The sequence below is a fragment of the Magnolia sinica genome, chromosome 6 (assembly GCF_029962835.1).
Source record: "Magnolia sinica isolate HGM2019 chromosome 6, MsV1, whole genome shotgun sequence".
Taxonomy (NCBI): domain Eukaryota; kingdom Viridiplantae; phylum Streptophyta; class Magnoliopsida; order Magnoliales; family Magnoliaceae; genus Magnolia; species Magnolia sinica.
Window position 1 is genome coordinate 94265657 of NC_080578.1, and position 25457 is coordinate 94291113.

At 38.1% G+C, this 25457-nt stretch overlaps 2 pseudogenes; one reads left to right on the plus strand and one right to left on the minus strand.

Annotated features, from left to right (window-relative positions):
* Positions 1 to 11613: 11613 nt before the first annotated feature.
* LOC131249740 (cytochrome P450 89A2-like) lies at positions 11614 to 12877 on the plus strand (annotated as a pseudogene).
* Positions 12878 to 14259: 1382 nt separating this feature from the next.
* Positions 14260 to 25019, minus strand: LOC131249125 (sphingoid long-chain bases kinase 2, mitochondrial-like; annotated as a pseudogene).
* Positions 25020 to 25457: the final 438 nt, after the last annotated feature.

The window sequence follows — 25457 nt, forward strand, 5'->3', positions numbered from 1 at the left end:
GGAATAAACGACGGACATAAGCTGAGTTCTTGTCCATTTCCACACAAAAGTTTGCTAAAATACAACCCAAGGATTTTATTTTATTTTTTATTAACGTGATAGTGTAGCCGTCGGATCTTATGTCATGTTGGTCTTATAATAGGAAGGGGATTGTGTACTGAATAAACTATGTGAGTTCCACCATGATTTATGTATTTTATCTGCTCCATCCATCCATTTTAACAGATAATTTTAGGGCTTGTGCCCAAAAATGAAGCATATCTAATGTTCAAATAGACACACCACATCAAACAGTTGAATTAAATGTCTGCCGTCGAAAATTTCTTGAGGCCACAGAAGTTTCCGATCAAGCTTATATATTTGTTTTTTTCCCTTCATCCATTTCTATATGATCTTATGAACAGGTTGGATGACAAATAAACATCACTTTAGGGCCTAGAAAAGTTTTAACTTTGGAAATCATTATCCCCACTGTTTCCAGTGGTATGATCCACTTGATCTTTCTATATGCTTCAATTTTGGGCTCAACCCCTTAAATTAGATGGAAAAATGGATCAATGGTGTTGATAGACCACATACATTCAAGGTGGGCCCAACTGAGTTTACTCGATGGATAAGAGGGTACTGAGTTACTCAGTACCCAATCCGATTTCCATAGAGAAAGCTTATTTTCCTTAGTGCTGCACGTGGGGCCCACCTGATTGTCAGTAGATCACCCACCATAAAATTTTGGATGCCCAAAAACAATCAGGCTAACCCAACCATCATACTAAATTTAGAGGATTTTTTATGGCCGTCTATTGTTTTCTTTGGTGGGCCTACTGCATTTTGAATATACCATCCAACACGTGAATCATGTGATCTCAGCCTTGATGATGAGATTATAAAAAAAACCAGACGTATACAATAGATTAAGAGAAATCTCCAAATTCAACTGCTGCTCACCTGTTGGTTGGATCAGCCTGATTTTTAGAAAATCCAAATTTCAGGGTGGGGATACTTTATTGGATGTCATAAACATAACCAGGTGGGGTCCACAAGCAGCACTTGTAGTAGAGGCTTATTTTAGGTTGGACGTAAACATTTCTCGTTCAAGGGACTTATAGGACACCAAAATCACGACACTTACGATACATCCAGCTGCAGGTTAGCTTAACATACAACCCATCACCCTACTCAGTGATATTTAGAGGTGGGCATCGGACCGAGTCGGATCGGATTAGGGCTAACCTGATCCTGTTCGAAATTTAACTAGGCTGACCCGAATCCGATTCGATCCGGGACCGAGTCCAGAACATAGGACTCAATCCGACCCGACACACGGTTGGTCTGACCCGAACCGAGTCCGACTCGTTCAGAGAAACCGAGTCGGATCAGGTTGGGTGCGATTCGAATGGTTAAAAATGGTGAAAATCATTATCCCATTGCTATTTTCGGTACGGTCCATTTTAGGTTTAGATATGTTTTTTTTTTTTTCAAATAATTTAAAATGATCATGAAAAATAGATAAACGGTATGAATAAAATAAATACATCATTATGGGCCCATATGAGATTGATATCATTTGAGCCATTCGTACATCTCGGAGCTCGAGGTTTTGCAGCGACAAACGTGCTTTGCACGGCAGCTGCGGCAACTTGTTGCCCACAAAAAGATGACTTTATGTTACGGAGTTATGTAGATCTGATCATGGAATATGTGTTATATCCAAACCGTTCATCCATTTGGTGAGCTAGTGTTAAGGCTTGAGACAAAAAATAAGATAGATCCGACTATCAAGTGGACCACACTGGAAAAATGTAACAACCCTAAATTTTAGTACATTATTAAAAAACTAAATTAAATATTTAAAGATTTTATTTTTAAATAAAAAATAAAAACAAGTCAATAGTTGAGTTGATAGTGAAATTCTTAGTTGAGAAAGAGGTTTAGGGATCGATTCTTGAAGTGGTAATAATAAATTTTTTATTAAATATCATAAAAAAATTCAAATTCAGGATAAGAGAGGATGTGCTAAAAAAAAAAAAAGATATGAAGCCCAAAGTAAAAAAGAAGAGGAAATTCTAAGAAGGCTCGATCAGGTAAGTTCTAATCGTTAGATCTTTTTAACTTTTTATTATGTTGTTAATTTCTTCTTGATCTATACAATGGATGGCGTGGATCATCTACACTATCATTGTATAGGTGTGTAGAGTCAATTTTAATAAAGTGATATTTTTATGATTTTGGTCTAATTAGTAATATTTTAGGAATAAATTAAATGGATGGAATCTGATTGTACTAAGATAGATCTGTACGGATCATATGATCCCTAAGGCCAAAATATACAAGGGCCATAATTTTTAGATCAATCTAACAATCAGATAGGCCACATTAGTCAAATCTAAAAGTGTTTAATAAAGGAATCTTAGATTTTTATACAAGTGTTGGTATCACTTGGCGTAGAAGGTCGAGATGGGCCATCGGTGTATGTGTGGTTAGATCTACACCATCCATCTAATGTGTAGAGGCAAAACATGATAATACCTCAAGAATCTAAATGATCTGACCATCCGATGGACCACTCCGATCAAGTAATTATCATTCAATTTTATAATCTTAAAAAGGAGAAAAAAATAGAATAGAAATTTTAATTATTTGATTATTTTGGATCTGGCCACCTAGGATGTTAATCAGAGGTGGGCCCCACCATGTAATAAAAACATATGAATAATAATGTTGTTGATATAACTGATAGGATTTCTGAATTCAAACCAACATAATTACCCTGTGGATTCTACACTACCAGACTCAGGTGAGTAACCCAACTTGTCTCATAATTCATTAAAATTAAAATAAATCATTGTGATTGTTTGATTGATTTACTGGTTTGAATATTTTGATATGATAATTGTACGATAAATTTATATGTGAATATTTTAATCGAGACAACTATGCCAAATATGAAAAATATGCATTTACATATCATCCCTTATTCATTACATTGCATAATGCATGGTCGATCCTAGGGGCCCTCCCTGGAAGAAATGTCTATCCTGGTAGAGCATTACCAGATGCGGGCTATGTCCAAGCCTATCGAAAGGTGGAAGCCTACCCAATGGGTGGATGCGGGTTGACAACTTCCAACCCAAGCAAATGGACAATCACCCCATCTGATACATTCATACTCCATTTTACATCATTGTACATATATTTTTATATTATTTTAATTGATATGATTATGAACCATGTTGGGTTATATCATTAAGCCTGGCCAGCTTATATTTTTTATTGATGGAAAAACCGTACAGATATGAATGAGGGTAGGCCGGTGACTCAAAAATAGGAATATGTAGTCAAGCCAGAAAGAATTTAAGGGACACGTGACCCTACTTGACAAAAGAAGAAGTTGCAGCTTTAGACTAGTCATGATATTTTTACTTTAATTATATTTAATTTTCTTAGATTATAAATTAATTCTTTCAAGTTGTTGGACATGTTTATTTCATTTCATAATATCTCAATTGAGAGGGTCCTTAGTTATATTTATTATTAATTATTGGAATAAATGATCGTTTCTTATTTTTGAGATGTTATTGAGTATAAATGGAATGTAAATCTATGGTAGAGCTAGTAGGTAAATGAATAATTGTATAATTGAATGAAATTAGTACACTCAGTGTACGTGTCATGGGCCGAAACTTGGGTCTGAGGGTGCACACTCTGTACTCGAATTTCGGAGCGTGACAGAATGGTATCAGAGCGATGCTCGATCATTCTAAATTTAGTGTGACCTGTAAGTTATGATCCCACATACATACATAATTGGTAGATTCTCTTTAATTAGAAAGTGTACACTTAGGATTCCCTATTTGACTATTGTGTATTAGGAAAAAAAAAACGTAGAAAAAAATAATAATAAATAAATAAATGTTACATATTCATTGATGTATTATTTTTTAAAAAAAAATGAATGTATAAAACAACGTTAGGATGTTTCCCTATACTCTAATTTAATATTATTTGAACCATAAAATTTTATTAAAAACATTAAAATTTTCAAAATCCTGCTATACAGAAATGGACAACAGTAGTCACTCTGATTGTAAAAATCGTAACTATAAAAAAAAAATATAATTCTAATGGTGGTGATTAAAAAAAAAAAAAAAAAAACTTAATTGTAGGTTGTAAAGTTTGGATTAAATTTTATTATAAAAAAAAAAAAATCCAGGTTCCATGCACTCAAATTGAATGTGTTTTACATTGAAATGAGTTATTCTGAATCAAATATAAATTTTAAAGATATTTAGTCGACAAGTTGCGTTGGACAGTATGAATCATCCACAACTTGTAAAATTCATAACTATAAAAGTATAACTCCGATCGATGTGATTTAAAATCCTAATCGATGATAGACAAGTCTAAATTAAAATAAAAATAATTAGAAAATTGAAATCAAATGGTCATTATATTCATTTAGGGACTTAGTGTAGACCTGTCAAAAATTCGTGAAATTTTGGATAGGTCATACTGCGGGAATTTTAGAAATTCATGTGAATTGCTGACTAAGCTAAAATTTTATAAAAGGACTGTATACTTGTCATGGAATCCCAAAATAAATAAATAATTAATTAATTAAAATAAAAATAAAATATAATTTGAATATAATTTGATGTTCCTAAGTATTTAAATAGTGATTATGACAACATCCATTAAGAAGAAATTAAATCTGCTAAAAAAAAAAAAAAAACTAAGTTCCTATTAATTTTTGCTAAACGTAGAAATAAGAATTTAGATTCTCTATACTTTTATTTGAATATAATTTAGATTAAGATGGATTAATATAATGAAAATGAATTTTAAAGATATTTTAATTCACAAAATTCTGCTGGACAGCAATGGGTAGCAAGAATTACCGAACTTATAAAATTCATAACTATAAAAGCACTACTCCGATTGAGGCGATTCAAAAGCCTGATCGAAGATAGACAAGTCTATATTAAGATAAAAATAATAATAAAATTTGAATCTTATAGTAAATATACTGATCCAGTGAATTAGTACGGGCTGGTCATAAATTATCAAATTCTGGACAGGACTGACTGCAGGAATTCTAAAAAATTTTACAGTTAGAATTTTTAGATAAGATTTTACAAAGACAATAAACTTATAATAAGATCTCCATATAAATTTTTAACCTAATCTGAAATTTTATAGTATAATAAAATGTAATATAAACAACAGTCATCAAACCGAAAATCAATTTGTCCATACTGACTTTCTATAGATTTGAATTAATAGAATTTTTCATTTTGATAATTACCTTTGGTTTAATCAATATTTTTTTATTTGAAGTACTTCATTTAAAGGAAAAAATATATATTAAGTATTAAAAAAAAAAATCATAATCTCTACTAAATTTTAAAAATTCCTTCTTATAGGATCATAAGTCCATATTTGGTGGAAAAAAAAATATTTTTTTAAAAAAAATAAATAAATAAATAAATATCAAACTCACTAGAATTTTTTTTTAAGTATAGGACAATGTCTTCCCTAAATTTCAAGGTATGGTTAAATTATTTCTAATTTTCTAACAAATTTTAACATTATAGAGTAAAAATTTAGACCAGTTTAGTATCCCTGATCAAACCAGATAAAATTATCGTTCAAAATAATTCCTGAATATTATTTTTTTTAGTCATATAAATACCCCTAGACAACTCCATAAAATTTTATGATGATTCGAATTGTAAAGAAATTATAAACATTTAAGCACTAGGCTGTAAACAATAGAAACGACTGTTGGACAGCAGGATTTTTCACCTTTAGCAGCGATAAAAACCCTAGTAAAAGTAATACTTTTAATATGATTTTTTTTTCTTTTTTATCATATAGTTAATGACATTTTTTTTCAAATTTCAAGTTATTTTGACTTTTGATTCGAATGTTAAAATTCTGTAAATAACATTGTGTCTATGAGTCCAAATTTAAAATATTTCGTTGGTTATTTGAGTGATGCAATACATAAGATCATTGATTGTTATGGCATTTGAAACTTAGAAACCCAACCTAAGAGCCCATAATATTAAAAAGGAAAAAAATTTGCTCTTTATATTTTGTTAAATAATGAAAATCACCTAATTTGAGAAACTCATAACTAATTAAGTACGAGTCCAATTAAGGTGATTCAAAGGCTACATCGTAGATTAATAAATCGAGTTCAAAAGAAAATAATTAAGAAAATAAAATTTTAAAATTTTTTAAAAAACTAAATTTTATTTTTAACTGGAAAAAAAATGTTTATTTCTAGACAACCCTCACTGTCTGAATTTTTAAATCTTCTATAAACCATAGTTTTTGACAAAATTTTACATATTTATAAATTCACTATTACAAAAACTAAAAGACCAATCCAGTGTATAAAACCATCCATAATATAAGTGTGACCAATGCCACTAAAAACAAAAAGAAAAAAAAATAAAAATAAAAATTGAAATGTTAGTTTCTAAATCTCGAGGACGAGATTTTATTTTAAGGGGGGTAGAATGTAACAACCCTAAATTTTAGTACATTATTAAAAAACTAAATTAAATATTTAAAGATTTTATTTTTAAATAAAAAATAAAAACAAGTCAATAGTTGAGTTGGTAGCGAAATTCTTAGTTGAGAGAGAGGTTTAGGGATCGATTCTTGAAATGGTAATAATAAATTTTTTATTAAATATCATAAAAAAATTCAAATTCAGGATAAGAGAGGATGTGCTCATGGAAGGTTTTTGCATTAAAAAAAAAAGTTTTTGCATTAAAAAAAATAAGTTCTAATCGTTAGATCTTTTTAACTTTTTATTATATTGTTAATTTCTTCTTAATCTATGCAATGGATGGCGTGGATCATCCACACCATCATTGTATAGGTGTGTAGAGTCAATTTTAATAAAGTGATATTTTTATGATTTTGGTCTAATTAGTAATATTTTAGGAATAAATTAAATGGATGAAATCTGATTGTGCTAAGATAGATCTGTACGGATCATATGATCCCTAAGGCCAAAATATACAAGGGCCATAATTTTTAGATCAATCTAACAATCAGATAGGCCACATTAGTCAAATCTAAAAGTGTTTAATAGAGTAATCTTAGATTTTTGCGCAAGTGTTGGTATCACTTGGAGTAAAAGGTCGAGATGGGCCATCGGTGTATGTGTGGTTAGATCCACACCATCCATCTAATGTGTAAAGGCAAAACATGATAATACCTCAAGAATCTGAATGATCTGACTATCCGATGGACCACTCCGATCAAGTAATTATCATTCAATTTTATAATCTTAAAAAGGAAAAAAAATAGAATAGAAATTTTAATTATTTGATTATTTTGGATCTGACCACCTAGGATGTTAATCAGAGGTGGGCCCCACCATGTAATAAAAACATATGAATAATAATGTTGTTGATATAACTGATAGAATTTCTGAATTCAAACCAACATAATTACCCTATGGATTCTACACTATCAGACTCAGGTGAGTAACCCAACTTGTCTCATAATTCATTAAAATTAAAATCAATCATTGTGATTGTTTGATTGATTTACTGGTTTGAATATTTTGATATGATAATTGTACGATAAATTTATATGTGAATATTTTAATCGAGACAACTATGCCAAATATGAAAAATATGCATTTACATATCATCCCTCATTCATTACATTGCATAATGCATGGTCGATCCTAGGAGCCCTCCCTGGAAGAAATGTCTATCCTGGTAGAGCGTTACCAGATGCGGGCTATGCCCAAGCCTACCGAAAGGTGGAAGCCTACCCAATGGGTGGATGCGGGTTGACAACTTCCAACCCAAGCAGATGGACGATCACCCCATCTGATACATTCATACTCCATTTTACATCATTGTACATATATTTTTGTATTATTTTAATTGATATGATTATGAACCATGCTGGGTTATATCATTAAGCCTGGCCAGCTTATATTTTTTATTGATGGAAAAACCATATAGATATGAATGAGGGTGGGCCGGTGACTCAAAAATAGGAATATGTAGTCAAGCCAGAAAGAATTTAAGGGACACGTGACTCTACTTGACAAAAGAAGAAGTTGCAGCCTCAGACTAGTCATGATATTTTTACTTTAATTATATTTAATTTTCTTAGATTGTAAATTAATTCTTTCAAGTTGTTGGACATGCTTATTTCATTTCATAAGATCCCAATTGAGAGGGTCCTTAGTTATGTTTATTGTTAATTATTAGAATAAATGATCGTTTCTTATTTTTAAGATGTTATTGAGTATGAATGGAATGTAAATCTACGGTAGAGCTAGTAGGTAAATGAATAATTGTATAATTGAATGAAATTAGTACACTCAGTGTACGTGTCATGGGCCGAAACTCGGGTCTGAGGGTGCACACTCTGTACTCGAATTTCGGGGCGTGACAAAAAAGTAGTGCGACCACACTGAAAATCATTATTTGTTGCTATTTGTGGTGTGGTCCAGATGATCTTTGGATATGATCCATTTTTTTGGATAATGCTCTAAAATGATCTCTAAATATATATCAACGGTGTAGATATAATAAATACATCACTGTAGGGCCATATAATTTTAATCACCTTTGAACTGTTCGTACAACTCGCAGCTCGAGGAGCGCCAGTGCACTGAAGACGGGACGGATTGGCTACTCCCCCTGACACCAGCCCCGTGGCCAGTGGTCGGTGATCTGTGGGCCCCACCATGATGTATTATCTCATCCCTTCTGTTCATCCATTTTTAAAGATGATTTTAGGGCTTTATATGAATTATCATAGGGAGATAAATCTCAGGTGGACCACACCACAGGAAATAAATAGTGATTGGATATCCATCATTTAAATCATACTAAGGCCCACTGTACTGTTTATTTGACATCCAATCTGTTGATTAGGTCATAAAGACCCAGATGAAGGGAAAAACCAAAGATCAGCTTGATCCAATACTTTTATGGGCCCCAAAAAGTTTTTAATGGTTGACGTACATTCAACACTGTTTCCTATAATGTGGTCCACTTGAGATTGGGATATACCTCATTTTTTGTGTAATACCATATAATGATCTAGAAAAATAAATGGACGGCATTGATGAAACAAATACATCATGGTGGGGCCCACAGAGCATCGACCGCCAGCCATTGGCTAGTGGCAGGGGAGTAACGAATTCGTTTCCACTTTCCAACGAGTCGTCTTGGCAGGACACGTACCTACAGCTAGTTGTACATAGCTGTGTGCGGTACACTAGCAAACACTTTCTTATTGTACATAGTAAGTACTGTTGGGGCCCACCTTGAATGCATGTGGTTTATCCACGCCGTCCATTCGTTTTTGGAAATCATTTTAGTCGTTGAACTCAAAATCGATGCATATTCAAAGCTCAAGCGGAGCATACCAAAGGAAAAAGTAAAAGTATCAATAAGAGTTACTCCGGATCGGGTAGGTTTGGATCGGGTTTTCGGGTCGGGTCGGATCGGATCAGGGGCAATCCGAAGTCGACCCGAAAGATTTCGGATCTGGATGGAGCTACCCGATGTGCACCGATCCAGACCGTCGATTTGGTTCTGATCGGGTCGGATCGGGTCTGATCAGGTCGGATCCACCGGATCGGGTCTCTTTTGCCCAGCTCTAGTGATATTTGACTGGTTCAAAAGGTGGGCCACACTTGTAAAAATCACCTAGAATAAAATCAGGGTGGCTTCATCAGAAGTAATTTGATACTCTAACGTGATGCTTGATAGGCATATACTTAAAAATTGAATGCATGGGATACATTAATTTAAATTAAACTTACTAAATTAAGGAACCTACGATTGTCTAAGTCACTGTCCAAACATTAGATTGTTTGAAAGGATACTAACCTTTGATTAGTGGGTAGAGTTGTACAAAGTCAAACCGATTCGAGCTTGGCATAGCCCGACTCCGCTTGGCTACTAGCTGACCCCAGCTTGAACTTGGCCCGACTCTGTCCTTGAACTTGATTGGCCAGCTCAGCTCAGTTCAGTAAGCAGCTCAAACCAATTCGAGCTAAGTTCGAGCCAAAATTGAGCATGTGCGGCATTTTCTCGAACACATATAATGCACCTTCAATTTCTCATTGTATGTAAAACAACAACAACAATTTACAAGTATTTCATCAAACACTCAGTATACAACATCAAAATAGATACAAGGGTATTTGTTTCTTATCCATACCTTTCTCGCCACCAGCCAACACTTCGTTGAGTCATTTCATTAAACACTTGGTGAGCAACATAAATATCAAAATAATCGAGTCACCCAACTGGTTTGATTTGAGTTCGATTTGAGTTGGGGTTTGATCCGAGTCGAGTCGAGCTCAGGCAAGATCGAACTCGGCTCGAACTCAGTTTCAAACCGAGTTGAATCGAGCTTTTTCGAGCTGAGTGGAGTGAGCTAACCGAGCTAACGCAATTCGTGTACAGCTCTATGTATAATGGTACACTCGTTTAATGAAATAAGACCATGGGAAGCTTCTTTATTTTAACCTTCTAATAAATGTGTATCATCTAGCCGTTAAATGATCAAGTGTAATTTGTTGTTCATGCTACATATAACCTTGGACTCATATATTTTACAGTTTCATTTATGTAAGCAATTCTTTGTTATTAGCCAAGCGCATGTGTATCATCTGTCACGTTTTACTAGAGTATCAAAGTTATTCTTTTACTTTGTCTAATGATAGATTAAGATACTTTAATGAAGTTTGGATATTTTAATAATTAAAAGATGTAACTGTTGTTTCACATATGGCAAGTAGTCCACCAGCTGGGCCATGTTCTATCTGGCAAGGGAACTTTCAGGAATTAGGGCCCTATGGCATTGATTTTTCTGTAAGGTGGTCCTAACCGTTACATCTCCTCTCAATTTTAATGAGAGACAAAAACCCCTCTCACGTGTACCCCCGATCAAAAGCTCAAAAGTGTTTCATCTGTAAGTGCGACTATTCTCGACCAGTGGTGGTATGAACCATATATATACTCGGGTTCTCATTACGGATAAGTAGGTCTCACGTTTCAGTGATCTAGACCGTTTATCCTTTGGGAATCAGAGCGGATAGAGCATTCCTAAAAACATCTCCGAGATCTGAAGATCCTAGCCATCAACAACTGTCAAATTTCATTTTTTAGCTTACCATATGCTGGCCACAAATTGAAAGTGGAAAATTTTCTTGTCCTATCTGTAGCTTGTTGGGGGAACGGTCCATCTACAGTAATACCTGCGACCAATGATCTAGATCACTAAATCATTTGGCCTACTCGTACGAACTCGAAACTTGTGGATGTTGAGCATATCCTGAGGCCGAATATCCAATCAAATTTTCTTCCTCTTCGGAGGATAAGGATCCTAAGCCACTCCTGAGGATTCATGCATAATTCCGCAGGATCCAATCATCCTCCCCAATCAGACCTTCTGCTCATACCGATATGTGGGCTCCACTTATCGATGATCTATACTGTTGATCCGACGTGGCCCAAGATGGATATACCATGCCCCCAAAGATCCCACTGATTGGAAACTAGCATCAACCCCACCAAACCCACTTCCTCGATTGTCAATCCATGGGCTCCAAACTCCTTCAAGGTTCTTCATTTTACAGACCCAAAGCAATCTAAAACACCAAGATAGCAATAACAGTAGAGTGCTTCCTCACCTTCTCCATGGAGCTTTGGTCCCTCGTCTTCCTCTCCATCTCCCTCCTCCTAGCTGTTGGATTCCTGTTCAACCTCCCAAATACCATCATCAAGAACAGAAAAAAACTCCCACCTGGCCCACCCAAAATCCCCATATTGGGCAACATCCTATGGCTGAGAAACTCTCCTCTTGATCTGGAGCCCATCCTCCCTCATGTCCACGCCCCCTACAAGTGGGTCAGCAGACACTTATATTCATAAGATCGCACTCCTTAGCCCATCAAGCTCTCATCCAGAAAGGATCCACTTTCTCCGATCGACCTCCGGCGGTCGAAGTCCCTCGCATCATGACCTGCAATCAACACAACATAACCTCATCCGCCTACGGCCCGCTCTGGCGTCTCTTACGACGGAACCTCATGTCTGAAATCCTCAACCCCTCGCGCATTAAATCCTATGCTCCAGGCCGCAAGTGGGTCCTCAACTTGTTGATCGAACGGCTTAGATGCCAGGCCGAGTCGAGCAAGCCCGTCCATGTCTTGGAGAGCTTTCAGTACAACATGTTTAGCTTGCTCTTGCTTATGCGTTTTGGCCAAAAGCTCCATGAAAGGGATGTGAAAGAGATCAAAGCTGTGCAGCGCTTACTCTTGAGCACTTCTACACATTCTGTCTTCACTTTCTTGCCAATGCTGGGAAAGATTATCTTTCGAAAGCAGTGGAACAATGTCTTGGGGATACGCAGAAGACAAGAAGAGCTTTTCGTCCCTCTCATAAGAGAGCGGAAAGATCGAAACAAGCCATATGAAGAGGGAAGCCTTCCCTTTTCTTACGTTGATTCCCTCATTGAACTCGAACTCACAGAAGAGGGAGGGAGAAAGCTTACTGAAGGCGAGATGGTGACCCTTTGCTCGAAGTTCCTTAATGCAGGGACGGACATAACGTCCACATCACTTCAGTGGATCATGGCGAACCTGTTGAAGCATTAGGATGTGCAGGCCAATCTAGTGGAAGAGATCGATTGGGTTGTCAAGGATGGACGAGAAGACATCAAAGAGGAGGATTTGCAGCGGATGTCATATCTGAAGGCAGTGATCATGGAAGGACTGCGGCGGCACCCACCGGCCCACTTCGTGCTGCCGCATGCAGTGTCGGAGGAGGAATTATTGGAGGGGTACACAATACCAAAGAATGCGTACTTGTAGATTATAATCTTATAGTTTATCTACTCTCTCTTATAATCTACTCTATCTTATAGATTATCTACTCAATCTTATAGTTTAATCTTATAGCTTATCTTATAGATTATCTTATAATCTACTCTATCTTATAGATTATTATTATTATTTTTATTTTTATTTTATTTTTTTTTTTACACACCCACTCACACACGCTGTAGTGGGATTTCACCACGTATGGGTACTCGAACCACAGACCTCATGTAAAACTCTTGGGAGTCAACCACCTAGGCAAGGATAAGGACCCCGTAGAAGAAGGTAAGTTACAAATACAATAAGGTGTGTTACATGTCACTATCTTTAAGATGGTGTTTCTTCACCTATCAAATGGGTTGTTGGCGGGTCTATCTTCAGGAATAGTATCATACAAGACCAGCTTCAAGTGCAGGCCACAAACCCCAATTAGTCAAGATAACTTGTAGGATCTATAAAGATGTTTTGAGTGTTCTGCTACTTAGGATTCATAAGCCATTAAGGAACTCAGTATAAATACAACCTTCGAAGTACAAAATGGCTACACACATTTGCACACGCTGGTTAGACTAAACCGTTGTGAATATTTCAGAGGGTTCTGTTAATCTTATCCATGCTGGTGGAGGATGTTAGCCTTCGCTGAACCTCCTCAGTGAATGTGCTCATTGATCCAACGGTTGTATTAGAACAGCGACCTCTTGGATGGGCCACCGCTCAAAACCTATATTGATTGGATGGTCTGAACTAAGCCTACTCTCTTCTGCTTCTTTTCCACAGAACTTACAATGAACATATATACTGCACGCCAATCACCTATCTTCAGGTTTTCTGTGGTGGCCCATCCAAGAAGTGGGTCATTCTAGTGAAGAGACAAGATCTGCTCGTCCAAGTGGTTGGGTCATTCTACTAAGAGGCCAGATCAAATCAGAAAATTCACCGAGTGGAGAGTCAAGGTTAAGCCTTCTTCAACAACATGGTGAAACAAATAGATATTTCAAGATGGTGAATATGGAGAGGGTTGCCTTTGTTATGCCATACATGATGATCCAGGCCATTTATCTAAGGTTCCGCGATGCGGTAGCTAGTCCCACTGGTCAGACATCTTCACCATCTGTACCTATGCGAATCAGTAAATGTTTTTCTAACTCCACTTAGTAGACTGGGATCTGTGATGAGGTAGATTATTTTCCATGTATCACATACTCAATGGGACAACATAGATGAACAGAATGAATAGCACTTGGTGGGCTGAAGGGCCAGGCATCTACTATGTGCCCAATCACAGGATGCTTGGTCACCCCTTTTCTTTTAATCTCAACCTCTAATATTTTTCATCTTTTTTTTCCCTGAAAAAAAAGAAAAACAAAACTGCAATCTCATCTAAAGAGATATTATTGGACTACTTTGAAGGGTGAACAAATCCTGTACCTGCTATTAGTCTTTACACATTTAAAACAATGGAAGAGCATGTATAGGCAAACAGCATCATCACTGAAATTAGTTCAGCATCTCAATTACACCTGGTAAAATACAAAACCTTCTAGGAAGAAACCCTAAATGCTCGCCGTCTGACTGAACATAAATGCTACCGCTGCTCACAACTTCTTCCACCTCGATCGATCGTACACTGTAACAGCAACGGCATCCCATAGAGTATAAGTGTGAAATCAGATATATGAATTCAAAGGCATGATTCAATTCTAAGTAATGTTGACAAATCGCATATGCGATCGCACTTTTTCTTTTTCCTTTTTGAAAAATGAAAAAATGAAGGGAAAAAAAAAAAAGAGGAAATTTTTGAAAATTTTTCTAAAAAAATGGAGAAAACTTGACTAGTTAGTACAAGTGATTGGATAACTTATTTTACTTATTTCATTATAGTTTGACTGTTTCATTAAGTAATATATTTAATTACATATTATATTTACATAAATTTTAATAAAACAATCAACAAGCTACATTAAAAGAGAATTAATTATTAAAAATTTCAAACATAAAATTTGTATTGATAAATGGATAACTAGAAACAACTTCCAAATTATAAGTTACAACTTACAACTTAATGTACAAATACAATTTACAAAAAAAAAAAAAAAAACAGAGAGAGAGAGAGAGAGAGAGAGAGAGAGAGAGAGAGAAAAAGAAAAAAAAAAGAAGAAGAAGAAGAAGAAGCACAACTTACAAAATATAAAAATAAACATACAAACATAGACTACTAATACAATAAGTCCAAGAAAAAGAATCTAAGTCTAAGAATGAGAGAGAGAGAGAGAGAGAGAGAGAGTGAACCAATGAATGAATGAATGACAACTAAAAGAAAAAGAACAAGAATAAATGAATATTACTAAATGAATTGAATGAATGAATGAGAAATAAAACTATAAAAGAAATAGGAAGAAGAAATGAAATGATCTTGATGGTATTCTTGAATCTTGAACTTCTATGGTTGAACACTTGAACTTTCAACTTTGAAAGAATGAATGACAACTAAAGAATTGAATGAATGAATGAGAAATAAAACTACAAAGAAAAAGGAAGAAGAAATGAAATGATCTTGATGGTATTCTTGAATCTTGAACTTGGATGGTTGAACACTTAAACTTTCAACTTCAAATTCGAAGTTCGAACTTGGTGGTATTCTTGAATCTTGATCTTGGATGGAAAATGAAAAGTAAATGCAACAGAGAAACTTTTAAGCCTTGAAACTTGAAAGCGTAGTCTTATACAGAGATTAGAGTGAGAGGGAAGAAGTAAAAGAGAGAGAGCTTGAGATTGTAACCTTTAGTAACAAACAGGAGAGCTACCTCTGGATATTATATGTTTATTGGGAAATTTTTATTTTTTATTTTTGAAAGATGAAGCAAATTTTATTAGGGCCAAATAGACACAAAAAAAAAAAAACATAACAACAAACAAGATAAAGAAGAAACAACCGAAACAAAAGGACAAATATACAAGCCAAACCCCCTAGAAAGGAAACCCAAAAAAAGGAGCTCCGGTCACCCACTCTAAAATATACATCAAGACCTGATTGAGAACCGTTTAAGTGTTGTAGAACTCCGGTTTTGGAAGCAATGATTGTTTCTTTCCAACCAGATAGCCCACAGCAGAGCCAGCAAGGCCAACATCCATTTTGTACGGGCCTAACTGTGAGCTCTTCTGAAGGTTCTCAACTGTGAGCTCCAACCCACCAGCCATGCAAAAGTCATTTCTTCGAGGGGAGGGATTGGCCTGAACAAAGGGGATATTCATCTCCGTGTATAACCTTGCAATCCTCAGAAAATTATCACATAACATCCTCTCTCCAACCTAGACACCTTGCAATCGTGTAGATGTAGAATCAAAATAAATAATTTGTGGGTAGAGCCAAAGAGTGTGAACTGTACAAGTTATCAATAATGTTGATTAAATGAGGGAAGGGGCTCCAATGTATAGAGAGGACCATTAGAGAAGTAGCAATGAGGGAAGGGGCTCCAATGTATAGAGAGGACCATTAGAGAAGTAGCAATGAAAACGATGGAAGCCACTATTTATTTATTTATCCATTTACGTTTACCATTTATTTCATATCTATTTTATACCAAATATCAGTACTATATGTATGAGAAATGGTCTCATTACTAGGCATTGGATACTTGGCAATAGCAGGTTCTGGAGGAGAGGATAAAAACTGGGGATAATACACATCATAGTAAAATAGTAGTTGCCACTTTTAAGGGCTCATAAAGGTATTCAATAATGGTAATGGCGGCCATAATGGCTACCGCCATTACTATTTGAATGTGGGCCGTAACGGCTGTTAAAGACTTTTTTTTTTTTTTCTTTCTATCTTTCTTTTTTTAAAAAAAAAAAACAAAAACCTTTTTGGCCGCGTAACGGGCCGTTACAGGCCATTTTTCCACAACAGCAGTTACATTACTGTTTTTTAATACCTGCCATAGTAGGAATTATTGGAGGTAAGGATTGACGATGTTCATTACTTTGGACTAACCTTATGCCATCCCTCTATATCAAGGGATGTCAAATTGTGCCTTTTCTCTATATCTTTTAACTATTTTTCTGAAACTTAGCTATTACTCAAAAGAAAAAGAAGAATGTGATTAGAACTGCATATGTAACAAGGAAAATCATCATCATCATCATCATCTAAGCCTTATCCCAATTAATTGGGGTTGGCTACATGAATCTTGTTCCACCATCCACTATGTAGCAAGGAAAATGATAATTACAAACAGAATATGCTATAGAACAACGTCTAAAGCAAGAGAAAATACCTCCTCGAACGTACATTCTTTTCTGAAAGGTGTGTACCTTTGTACAGCTTGTGCAGCTTAAGAACAAAGTCATACCACTTAAAAGTCCTGAAGAATCACGACCTGAAACATGCAGTATAATGCAAGATTGAAATCTAAAGCAAAAGCATTTCATTATGCCATTACATAATCAGTATCATTGTCACAAAAAAGGAGATCTGTTAAGCTCACATATACCTGCTACCGCTGTCACAATTGCCAGCCTGGCAAACATGTGGGACATCCAAGCCATACATCACTTGATCACTTGATCTTGCTGAAAAGTAAATCGTCAATTCGTCAGGTAGGGCATGCATGTACTTTGATTGTGGACAGTCAGGTAATCTTTTAAACCATCCATCATTCTCATACATGTACAGTCCACTGATCAGTGTGATTATGAACCAGCTCATATATACAATGAGGCCCACTTGAGTTCATGCTCAGACATCCTACACACATGCCAGGTTGGGCTGCACGCAGACAGGCAGTTTGGCCTGCATGCAAAAAGAAAAAGGAAAGGAAAGAAGAGGGGGGAAAGAGAGAGCATAGAACAGGCTTAATAGTGGAAAATTTATCTACCTCAAAGTTTCCATTGCAAGGGTCAGCACTTGGAGTAATCTTCATGCCACCCCCGAAGAATTTGGCATTTCCTATGCAAAGGGCTGTTACTTGAGGAAATATTTCCCAATCTCCCTCGTTAACCTAGAGTATAGCACATTAATGGGACCATTATAAATACTAACAAACTAACATAATACTTATTAGTATAGGACAAGTCTCTTCTTCTCCTTCTTCCTAGGAAAAAAAAAAAGGTCGACATGTGGAGATCAAACTGTTATTTTCAGGAAACAAAAACATTACCGACCTTGATCCTAAGGTCCCGGTTTCTGTGTGACATAAAGGCTCTCAAAGCACCAATGACATAACATAAGTTTCCAAATCTTTTGTACCTAGAAGCATAAAAACCTGCCTTCGCACTCCTGCAAATTTCCGCAGATCATAATAGTGAGACGCTCCAAATCAGCATTTGGTATTTGGTGATGTCAACTTGAAAAATCTCTTACTGAAGAGGACCTTACAAGTGAATATCAGCAACATTTATGAAGTAATGAGGTTCTCCACTCTCTCCACTAATAGCGCCAATATCTATCCGGGTTTTCATCCCTGCTTAACAGCACCATGTTATATGGGTTATTATAATGCAGACAAAGTAACCGTTAGGCTACATTTGTAAGTCCCCATTTCACAAGGGAGACACAAGAGGTAAAATGCCAACTTCCAGGCAAGATATGTTTGGGACTTTCTCTTGCGTATCTCGCTTTTGATTGAGAGCGAAAAGGCAGGAAAATAGATGCCCCATGAAAGTCCAGCCGGTTTCTGCATGACGCAGGGATGAACGTGATGAGGATAACTACTCCGAATCCACGGAGCTTCTCTGGACTCCTCACAGAGACTTCTCGAATCCACGAGGAAAGAAAGCAGAAATTAGAAATTAATTATAATAAATTCGAAATTGATTAATTGATGCATAAAAACGAGTTCACAACCCTTTAAATAGGGGTACCAAGCAATGGGAAAGAAATCAGAATCAAACTACAACTCAAACTCTTAGAATCCGCGACTTACTATAAATAGTAAACTTACTATTTATAGACGGTCGTGATGTCTACTAGTGCGCAAGGTCTTCGGCCAAAAATAGTAAGTATCCTATTTGGCTTCACCAAACCGTTCTCCTAATTATTCTAAGCTCTTTTCACGTTGGGCGCAACTCCTAAAGCCCGACGGATGAAGAGTTATAATCAAACTAAAACTTACTATTTATAGTAAAAACGAAATTAAAACGGGGAAACAACCATCGATCCAGGGGTTTTTTGCAATTCCAGGCTGCGCAACCTGACATAGCAGGTTGGTTGGCTTCAATAGCACGTTCTACCCCAAAATCATATATTTTACGTCAGATAACTCATTCCGGATTGCAAGATACGCCCGATTTAAGGTTCGATGGTCTTGATCACTTCTGTCGTCGACCGGGCCTTTTCTGATCCATCTTGGCCATGTAACTGTCCGCGACCTGCTCTACATCAGTCTCCTCCACTTCAAAAGAACTTGTCCTCGAGTTCTCGTCATGCTCTGGTTCATGATACTCGGTTAGGTCCGTGACATTGAAAGTCCGTGAGATGGCCATTTCATCTGGGAGATCAACAACATAAGCGTTGTCATTGATCTTTCAGATAATTGGTACCAGTCCAATCTTCTTATTTTTCAACTTGTTGTACGTCCCAGTCGGAAATCTCTCTTTGCGCAAATGGACCATAACACGGTCGCCTACCTCGAACACTTTTTGTCGCCGATGCTTGTCCGCTTATTCCTTGTACTTCTCGTTTGAGGCATGTAGCTTGGTCTGCACTTCTGCATGGATGCCCATGATCTTGTCTGCCATATGTTCTGCTGCAATGCTCGTGCCTGGGTGCTTGGGCAGAGAGACCAAGTTAAGTGTGTGTGGCAAGGCACTCATCCGTAAATAATCTGGAGCGATGATCTCCTTGTCAAGCGGTTCACCATATTGTTGAATGCAAACTCTGCTTGAGACAAGGCCAAATCCCACTGCTTCGGTTTTTCTCCTGAAATACAGCGAAGGAGGTTTCCCAACGTGCGATTCACAACTTCGGTCTGCCCATCAGTCTGTGGGTGGTAAGCACTACTGAATTGAAGTCGTGTATCGAATCGATTCCATAAAGTCCACCAAAAGTGGCTAATGAACTTCGTGTCACGATCGGAAGTAATGGTCTTGGGGACCCCGTGTAGCCGAACGACCTCCTTGAAAAATAAATTCGCCATGTATGTTGCATCAAAGGTCTTCTTGCATGGGATAAAGTGCGCCATCTTTGAGAAACGATCTACCACCACGAACACCGAATCCATGCCGCGTTGTGTTCGTGGGAGACCAAGCACGAAGTCCATTGATAAATCCTTCCAAGGACCGTTAGGCACAGGTAACGGGGTGTAGAGGCCCGTATTCTGAGATTGCCCCTTGGAGGTCTGACAAACATGACAATGTTGTACGGCTTTTTTCACATCGCGTACTGACTGCGGCCAGTAATTTCGCTCTTCCACAAGAGCTCGCGTCTTGTCTCGCCTCAGGTGTCCACCAAGGCCACCTCCATGTAGCTCCTGAATAATCTGCTCCCTTAGAGAACTTTGGGGGATGCACAATCGATTCCCTTTGAAGAGAAAATCGTCCTGTATATGAAGGTCACTGGGGTGACCTTCTTGACACTTCATCCAAGAATATTTGAAGTCCTCATCCTCGGCATATAGCTCCTTGAGACAGTCGAAGCCGACTACCTCGTTGCTCATTGTTACTAGTAGTGATGCACGACAGCTAAGTGCATCAGCCACCTTGTTCTGCTGCCCTGACTTGTGCTTTAGAACGAACGTGAATTCCTGTAAAAACACAACCCATCTAGCATGCACACGATTCACGTTAGTCTGACTATTAATAAACTTTAATACTTGATGGTCAGTGTACAAAACAAACTCTCTTTGAATCAGATAATGCCGCCAATGTCGCAGCACCTGAACAACTGCGTACAACTCAAGCTCATAAGTTGACCACTTCTTTCGGGCTTCGCTGAGCTTCTCACTGTAGAAGGCTACCGGCCTGCCTTCCTGTGATAATACTCCTCCAATTTCGACGTATGAAGCGTCACACTCAACCTCAAACAATTTGTCGAAATTAGGAAGCACCAAGACTGGTGTTGTAGACAAACGATGCTTGATCTCATGAAAGCTCTTATCAGCTTTATCGGTCCACTGGAACGGTCCTTTTTTCATGCAATCTGTTATAGGCGCGACTATGGTGCTAAAATCTCGCACAAATCGAATATAGAAAGTCGCCAACCCGTGAAAACTCCTCACCTCATGAATGTTTGTCGGGATCGGCCATTCCCTAATAGCTCGCACCTTTTCATCGTCCACACGAATGCCTGTGGACGTTACAACAAATCCTAGAAACAATAGGCTGTCAGTTAAAAAACTACACTTCTTCAAGTTGAGGTACAACTTGTTAAGTTGTAGGACCTGCATGTAGCACCTGCCTGAGATGTTTCTTGTGCTCCGCCTCATCCTGGCTATATATCAATATGTCATCGAAATATACTACCATAAATTGGCCAATGAACGGTTTTAGAACTTGATTCATCAAACGTATAAAAGTACTTGGTGCATTCGATAGGCCAAAGGGCATGACCAGCCACTCATACAACCCTTCCTTGGTCTTAAATGCCGTTTTCCACTCATTATCGGGTCGGATACGAATCTGATGGTACCCACTCCTTAGATCTAGTTTAGAGAACACCTTAGCCCCTTCTAACATATCGAGCATGTCGTCCAACCGTGGTATTAGGAACCGATATTTGATGGTAATTTTGTTGATTGCTCGGCTGTCGACACACATGCGCTAGCTTCCATCTTTTTTTGGCGTTAATAATGCTGGTACGGCACATGGCTCATGCTCTCTCTCAAGAGCCCTTACGGATCAATTCCTTCACTTACCCCTGAAGTATCTCACACTCCTTCGGACTCATCCGATAATGAGGGCGATTGGGCATGCTAGCCCCAGGGACAAGGTCTATGTGATGTTGGATGTCCCTCATCGGGGGCAATCCATCAGGTAAATCCTCAGGCCAGACTTCTTTGAATTCGTTTAGCAACAGTTTTAAACTTGGAGGGATGTTTGAGGGTTCCTCTTCCTCGCCCTTCACTACTACAGCGTATACCTCACCGGTTTCCTTGGATTCTTCTATAAAATCCCGAATGGTCAAGAGGAAACTCCCCTCCACTTTAGAGGCTTCAGGGTGGTTCTCTGGTACTATAGAGGCAAGGATTATTTTTCGACTATTCTTGACGAATACGTAAACATTATCTCGTCCCCGATGGGTCGCATCACGGTCCGACTGCCAGGGTCGACCGAGTAACATATGACAAGCTTCCATATCGACCACGTCACAAAGTATTTGATCTTTATAATTTTTGCCAATTGAAAACGAGATAGTGCATTGTTCAGTTACCTTGGTCTCATTCACCTTTTTTATCCAGCCAATTGAGTACGGGGAAGGATGTTTCATCGTTGGTAGTCGTAACTTGTCCACCATCACTCTTGAGACGATGTTCTCGCTATTACCACTGTCTATGATCACATCACAGACCTTTCCATCGACGGTGCACCGAGTACGAAATATATTGTGTCGTTGTGGATGTAATTCCTTTCGTGGGGCATACAGCAATCGCCTCACAACTAGAAATTTACCACAATCCTCGCCCGTCATTTCATCGCCACCTGCTATTTCTTCAGTGATTTGTTCATGTTCATCAAGGCGATGGTCTTCCTCTACGGCCTCATCTTCAGTGCCCCCTTCGTTTATAGTCAAGAGTGCTGCGGGACGTTGAGGACAAGTGTTTGATAAGTGGCCTGGTTGGCCACAGCGGTAACAATTGTTCGACCTTGGCCGAGCATAAGGATTTGGAATCCTACTCGGACTCGATATTGTAGGTGCTGCAAGTTGAGGCCTGGATGAGCCGCTCCCCATATCACGGTTTGCGGTTGTAGGAAGTTGAGGCACTGGGTCTTTTCCTCGTGGCAACACTGGATCCTGTGTGGGACCCGTCGTGGGGGGTCGAGTTGAAAGATATGGACGAGCAGGAGCTCTTACAAGTTGTGTTTCTGCCCTACCCGCCAATTGAACTGCTTCATCTACAGTCCCGACTGGGTACATCTGAACTCGGTCCTGAATTGTAGGTCGCAACCCACCTATAAATCGCGCCACCTTCTGTGACTCAGATTTTGACAGATCGTTTCGTGTAGCCAGCCGTTGAAATTCTTCAGTGTAATCTGTGACTGTTCGATTTCCTTGCCTGCAATTTTAATATTGCTGGAATAATATCTGCTCATAATCACTGGGGAGAAATCGAGATCGAAGAAGACGTCTCATCCGTGGACATGATGAGATGGGCACCTTGTTCTGGCGAGCTCGTGAGAGTTGTAATTGTTCCCACCATGCAGAAGCACCAGATTTTAATTTAAACGCTACCAATTTTACCCTTTTATGATCTAGCACGTCCATGTAATCAAAATATCTCTCTACTTTGGCTAGCCAATCGAGAAAATCTTCTATACGTAATAAACCGTTAAAACTAGGAAGTTCAGCCTTACCTCAATAGTCTCTTTCAGCACGATCTAGATGATCACCTCCATGAATTGGTCATCGGGCAAAACCCTCATTAAGGTCCTCGTCGCTAGAACTTGAATCATCTGGTGTAGCCGTACGGTTTGCCACTGGTAGTGCTCTATGAAAATTGGGGTTGTGTCGTACAGCAACCATGGGTGGTGGAGCCACCACGGGTGGTAGAGCACCGCCTAGGGCTCAGGGCGGAAGTAGCGCATCCGCAAGACGGTCAAGAGTTGCCTGCAACCCTTGCATGATCAACTGACTCTCCCAGTGGAAAGCTTTCATTCTTTCCGAAAGATAACGAATCTTTGGATTACCGTCCACAGGATTTTGATTCATACCTTCGTTGTTTGCCATCGGCGCGAGGGGAATCCTCGCTCTAATACCAATTGACGCAGGGATGAACGTGATGAGGATAACTACTCCGAATCCACGGAGCTTCTCTGGACTCCTCACAGAGACTTCTCGAATCCACGAGAAAAGAAAACAGAAAATAGAAATTAATTCTAATAAATTCGAAATTGATTAATTGATGCATAAAAACGAGTTCACAACCCTTTAAATAGGGGTACCAAGCAATAGGAAAGAAATCAGAATCAAACTACAACTCAAACTCTTAGAATCCACGACTTACTCTAAATAGTAAACTTACTATTTATAGACGGTCGTGATGTCTACTAGCGCGCAAGGTCTTTGGCCAAAAATAGAAAGTGTCCTATTTGGCTTCACCAAACCGTTCTCCTAATTATTCTAAGCTCTTTTCACGTTGGGCGCAACTCCTAAAGCCCGACGGATGAAGAGTTATAATCAAACTAAAACTTACTATTTATAGTAAAAACGAAATTAAAACGGGGAAACGACCATCGATCCAGGGGTTTTTCGCAATTCCGGGCTACATAACCCGGCATAGCAGGGTTGGTTGGCTTCAGTAGCTCGTTCTACCCCAAAATCATATATTTTACGTCAGATAACTCATTCCGGATTGCAAGATACGCCCGATTTAAGGTTCGATGGTCTGGATCACTTCTGTCGTCGACCGGGCCTTTTCTGATCCATCTTGGCCATGTAACTGTCCGCAACCTGCTCTACATCACTGCATTACCCAAAACACCAAGCCTAACTTGTTTGCTTCGAAATACTGATAAACTCAATTTGGCAGTACAGCCAAATTCAACCCAATGTTGTACCGTTAACAGAAACATGAGTTCCAGGAAATTGTACAGCCATAAAAGAAACCAGTGAGGCGAAGGAACATCTAGCAACGCGTTCAATGGCTTTGTGGTGATCATTTTTCCTGATAAAACAAAACCAAACAGGATGCCATCATTCAATAAATCAAGGCAAAACAGCCAATTTTTCAGAGCCCATACCAAGCAGAGCTATATGAGAATTGCAACAATCCACCATCCAAATGTTCTGGCAAAATCAGATCCAGTCCCAAGAGGAATGAGCTGTAAAAAGGGCTTTATCATAATCAAAGCGTCCACTGAGAAGTCTAGATCAACCAGTGTAGACATCACAATAAAACATACCTTTGGATTTTGTGCTCAAGAAAATATTTCAAAAAAAAAATGAAAGTAGCATGGTTATCAAGCAGAACCTGTAGCCACTTACACCAAGTGCAGTTGCATGTGTAGCCCCATGGTTATGAGCCAGGATGGGTTTTCCTGCCCAAAAAAAAACCATTTACCACCTGCCAATTGCAAGCCAAAGTATCCAACCAGCAACCTCATACCCCACTCATATGTCTTGGTGTTAGGAGAAGGGATACAAAGTATCAATAACCCAACTCAAAAGTTCCAAGCCTTAACAGGCTAACATTGGTTATCTCAACAAGATAACACAATTTTAATTTCAAAAGCAATGTTTCTACTGGTCCATGGTGTGTAAGCTACAGGCCTTAAGCTGCCACGTACAATGAAAGAAACTCTACTTGATCCCACTAGGAGCTAGATAAACAGCTTTGGATGGCACCAACTGATTTTTATTGTTGGAAACCGAAGCTATCATTGAAAGAATTCCATGAAATTAAGGAACTCCATACGATAAGTC